The sequence below is a fragment of the Theobroma umbraticum genome, unplaced genomic scaffold (assembly GCF_002168275.2).
Source record: "Theobroma umbraticum cultivar Fairchild unplaced genomic scaffold, ASM216827v3 scaffold_12.1, whole genome shotgun sequence".
Taxonomy (NCBI): Eukaryota; Viridiplantae; Streptophyta; class Magnoliopsida; order Malvales; family Malvaceae; genus Theobroma; species Theobroma umbraticum.
Window position 1 is genome coordinate 5,156,026 of NW_018397269.1, and position 6,052 is coordinate 5,162,077.

Here is a 6,052-nt window from a genome sequence, read left to right on the forward strand (position 1 = left end):
GTTATTCAAATACCATGATTCTATTAGGATATTAAAATACATTTTTATGAAGAGTCATATATAAGAGACATGTATTTGAATTGAATCTAAAAAGTTGTTCATAGCTATATAACAAAGTTGGTCACTTTATTGTGTTAAGGCTGTAATGTCTAGATTACTTCCAAGAAACGAATGTGATTGACTTTAAAGGAATGATAAGTTTTAAATCATTGGAATGGTTGACTTCAAGTAATGACACTATAATATGAACTAGAATCACATGAGAATCAAATCTAAGTTTAACCATTACTTAAATCTTGATCTCACATTTATATATTTACTAATAGTAGAATTGAAATCTTAATGAATAGTGGACTTATGTTTTGTCTCCTTATAGTCTTTGATATACAATGGGCATGATCATCATAAAGTGTTGATCTGGACTCCATATGTTGAGATTATAACTTAGGTGAACATCTAACAACATATGTCCAAATAGTGAAGTTCATAGCATTAACATCACTTCTTGTGATTTCAAGAAGACTCGTGATCAAAATGGGCCTAATGGATAGACGAATTAACTACTCACATCTTGATACTTAAAAGATTACATTTAGAGTATAGGATCACTAATTGGACAAAATTTGAGAGTAGGGAACAAATTGACATAAAAGGTAAAATGGTAATTTCAACTTTTATCAATGGATGTTTATGAGGGTTCACAATATAAGGTTTGCAATTGGACAACTAATAATGAATATCAAGTATTGAATCATTTCTTGTAATTATAGTTAACCTAAGAATGCAACCATGAATCTATGGTGGAGTGATTTCATGGTTAATAAGCTTGAATTATCTTAATGAGACTAAGAATAATTCTAAGTTTATTAGAGTTTTGAATATCTATGTTCAAATAGATTTCCCACTTAGCTATGCAAAGTTAAACTTGTTTAAGTTGGAGTTCATATTTTATTTTATTAACTAAATTTGTGTACCAAAATGGCAACTTTTACATATTTTATCTTAATTTAGACAAGAAAACATGTTTTGTCTTAATTTAGATAAGAAAATAGGTTTTGTCTTAACTTAGACAAGAAGACATGTTTTGTCTTAATTTAGACTAGCAAACATGTTTGTCTTAATTTAGACAAAAAAACATGTGTTGTCTTAATTTAGACAAGAAAACATGTTTGTTTTAATCTAGACAAGAAAATATGGTTTGTTTTGTCCTAATCTAGAGAAGACCACATGTTTGTCTCAAATTAGACAAGATAACATGCTTTGTCTTAATTAAAGATAAAAATTGTCTTAAATTAAGATAATATTATAAGGATTATTGCAAAATGAATCTAGACATCCATGTTGATAAAGAAGATTCCATGTTTGACTAAGACTCTTTTATTTACTATTAATTCTTTTTAAATAAAGATGAATAATAATAAAATAAGAGTTACTATTTAACAAGGAGTTTTATTTTATCAATAACTATAAATGATAATTAAAAAATTAAATTATTTATTCTTTAATTTTATTTTGATAATTATGGAGCACGACTAATGCATCCATAACTCTAAATGGATGGTCAAGATTAATTCAAAGGTATTTGCTTTTGATTAAAGCTTTGAGGCAAGAGTTTTAGTAAAAGGAAAAGAGATTAGAAGAAAATATGGACAGCATCTCTCTTGAGAAAGTCTCTACTGCCATTTTTCTCCTCTTCCTCCTCTTAATTTTGTCACACTTTTCTTTCTCTCTCTATCTCTCCCATTCTTGGCTGATTTCTTGATAGAAAAATAGCCATTAAGTTTTAAGAAGGAAAGAAAGACAAAGTCAGTTGGCATTTTGTAGTCTAGCATTCCACATCTTGTCCACTCATGGTTCAAGTTGAAAGCATTCTTGAAGAATAAGTGGTAAGTTTGCTTGGTTGAGAAATCAATCATTGGCATGGTAGTGAACTCACTACAATTAACTAAGTGTCTGAAATTAAGAATCTTAAAATAAAATGTACGATTATTTAACTGTAATAGATTCTTTTTTTTTATATTGTGATTATGATACTTGCGATATGAATAATGTGTTTTCCCGCTTGTGTAATTGGATTGCTTGCTTCCTTTATAAAAGAAAATTTTTGAAATCCATGCTTTACACAAACCCATCAAAGCACTTAGATCCAACTCTATCAAGGTCGACTATAAGTGTGCTAGGGTTGACTATGGCTTTGTGTTCTTTAAGTTTTCCACTCATTCTGCCATTGGATCGACTTGAGCTTCTATTAGGAATGTGTTAGCTCAATAATGATAAGGAAAAATATCCAAACAGGGGGATAAATTAGATTTCTAGAAAAACCTTTCAAACAATCAAACTTTGAAGCTAACAGATAAGTTTTTCAAATTTGTTTTCTCTTTGAAACAAACCAAAAGAAATGAACAAACAAGTTGAAACCAAGTTTTCTATATTCTTCAAGGTGAAGGAACAATGCTCAAGTATAAAGATGAAATGACAAAATTGATTGAACTTAATGAGCTTTGAAAATGAATGTAAGATACTTTTGAATATGAAGAAAACCCTCAAAGAAGTGTTGAAGTTGAACTTAAAAGAAAGATTTATTGAAATACTAAAATTGATTGAACATGTTTTGAATGAATGATCATGCTTTTAGACTTAAAGAAATATCTCTTAATTTTCTCAAAGATTTTTTATTTTCAAAATTCAAAGTGCCAACCTCAGAATCAAATCCTCAAAGGAAAAGACTTTATTCTTAAATTAAAAAAAAAGCAAAATTTATTTCCTTATCACAAAAAGAATCAATTCTGAAGAAAAAGAAGTTAGTTTTTAAGCAAAAATCAATAGTGAAGAATCGATCTTGAGGAAAAAAAAAGTCAATTCATGGAAAACAAAACCTTCAGGATTTGTGAAGAACTAACACCTCAGAAACAAAGAATCGATTCTAGAGAGATAAAATATAGAATGCAAAAATGCAAAGAAGAAAGAATCGATTCTGCAGGAAAAAGATATTGATTCTTGAAGCACCAAAAGTAGAATTCAGAAACTTGGTGACCAAGGAAGAAATGGCATAACTACATAAGATTGAAGCGACAAAAATCAAGCTCAAATTCAAATTTTGGCACCACACCCCAATGAAGAACCGACAGAAGAATCAATTCTCCAAAATTTCAAAGGTGTAGCCTTTAAATTTAGTTATAGAAGAACCAACATCTCTAAATAGAAGAACAAATTCTCCAAAGACAGAAATATCCAAACTTTGTGAAGAACCAACAACTTAATAGGAAAGAATTGATTCTACATATGCAACATATTGTGCAAGCTGGTTGGAACGTATGAGGAGTGATTCAAATTTCACTCCAACAGGTAAGAAATCATAGTGGCTATAAATACCTACCTTGAGGACGATATAACAAGGATTTTGAATGAATTTGAATCATCTTTGAAGAAGAAAATAGAAGAAAAACAATAGAAACAGTTGTGATAGACAATTTTTATCTCTAAGCAAGAGTAGAACCAAAAGATCACATTTTTGTCTTTTAGTTGATTCTTTTTTATGAGCCTTTTTAGAGGTTTTGAGTTAGAAATTTTTTAGAATCCATTATTGTATTGGTTATACCTCTAAGCAAGAGGTAAAGGGGTTTTGCCTAATCCTTTAAAAGGCTACATCTTGTGTAAAGTTTTGTTCTTACACTTGAAAAAGGCAGTGTCGTGATAGAGGTTACATCTAATCCTACAAAACGCATGTTGTGAAGGTTACACCTGATCCTATTAAAAGGCATGTTTTAAAGGTTACGCCTGATCCTCTTGAAAAGGCAAGATGATAGTGGATTCAAACTCCTTGTGATACCAAGGAAGAGGACATAGGCATTGAAAAGTCAAAGCTTTATAAAAATCCTACTAAGTACTCTTTATTTTTCTAACTTTTACTTATTTATTTCACACTCCATTTTGCTATTTCATTCTTTCATATTTCTAGTTCATCTTCAAAGCTTTTTTAAAAAAAGGGAATTTTTATTTAAGTATCATTCACCCCACCTCTTGGTAGTTTTACTTTATGTTTATCTTTTTGACAAAAAGCTTAAGATGAAGGAAAGTCCTCAAATTTTACTCTCATTTTCAAATGTCAAAAACAATTTGGAAACCAAAAGAGCAAGTGAGTTGAAAATAGATTCTCAAAACTCTTTAAATTGAAATGCCTAAATCCAAAGAGTTAGGTAACTTGATGAACAAATCAAAGAATAAAACAATGGTAAGTGTAGATTTTAAAAACTCTTTAAACCCAAGTAAAAAGCATAAGTATCTCAAAATAAGTCAAAAATGATATGAAGATTGAGTTGAAGAAAAACAAGTTAAAAAAACGTTCAAATCTCTTAGCCAAGTGAAATTCACAAGTAAAAGGCAATGAAGAGTTAAGAGAAATTGCACAAGTTTAAGAGGAAGGAGAAGAGGGAAAAGACAAATCATTTATAGAGGTTCGGCCTTCTCCGTAGGCACTTACATTCCCTCCCTTGGCTCACCACAGAGTTTGTAATCCACTATGAAAAATGAATGATATGGGATATTGCTTGATTGAAAACATATCATCTAGCGTAGGTGCCAACCTCTTAAGGAGTTCCATGCATGCATTATGTACGTTAGTTTAAAAGAGTTTTATTTTATGAGATACATAATGATTGTAGGAAATTAAAGCGCATCTAAACAAGATGGTAATACGGACTTAGTTAAAGACATAACTAAGCCCATAATTTGACTTAGGATTTTCTAAATATGCATCTAGTAAATCTAGTAAAATGCCACTAGAAACCTTAAGTATAAAAATATTGAGTGGGAGAGGATGCTAGTAATCTTAGAGTTTGTGGTCTTCATTGTTAGCCCATTGGCATGCGAAACATGTCATTTGTTACAAGTGGACATTAATCCAGATCATGACGAATTGGATCTCTAGAATGATAAGTCCTCTTAAGTGGATTATGTGGTAAGACCTCCCATAAAGGCTCATTAAGTAAGGAGCTTAAAAGAATGAAATAATAGTTATTACACTCAACATTGAGTTTACTATTAACCTGCCTATAGTAGCTCTGTTAGTAAACTTTGTGGACCAAATGAAGGAGCTCTTTGTCCATGTTAAGTATGAAGATAATGGGTAACATAGTTGAGTGGGAAGGTCTTAGTTTGCTTGGTAGTAAATTCCCACGGCCCACAGTTGATTAATTTGTTCTAGAAAGGTGAATGATTGTCAAACTAATAATATAATTTAAAGGGTTTTATATATTATCATCTTGCATACATGCATTATGAAATGTTCAAAGTTCATATATATAACTAGTATGCTTACATAATTTTCGATGGACTTTCAGAAAACATGGGTTTTTACCAAGCATGATTAAAGCACTAACTCCCCAATCAACTCCACAAGATATTGAATATCATAAGAAGTGGCATGATGTAAACAAGCTAGCTAAGTGCTATATACTGGCCTCTATGAATAGTATATTGCAAAAGCAACATGAAGGCATAGGTAATGCTACTGACATATTGTGCACTTACATGAGATATTTGGTACAAAAATAAGGTCTGCTAAGGTGAAAGTAATCAATATTTTTAAGGGCCTCAAGCATAAACTTAAGGAGCCTGTTACAGATTACATGTTGAAAGGAATCTCTTGCCTTATTGATGCAAAGCTACATGGTGTTAACATAAATTCTGATATGCAAATATCAATGATTGTTCATAGCTTGAATTCATCATTTTAACATTTCATATTGGATTATAAATTGCACATAGGGCTTACACCTTAAATGGACTAATGAATGATCTCCAAAATGTGGATGAAGTTCTTAAATTAAAAAAGAAGCCTAAAACACATGTAGTTCCCACTTTTAAGCGCAAACCCAAGGGTAAAAAGGAAAAAGCTATAAATAAAAAGAGTGCTCAGGGCTCAATGGAGCAAAGAATAAGCCCATTAAGAAAAAAACTGCTTCAAAAGACAACAGCAAGGAAAAATGTTTCCACTCTGGTGAGAAATGACATTAAAAGTGAAACTAGAACATTTACCTTGAAATCCAAAAGA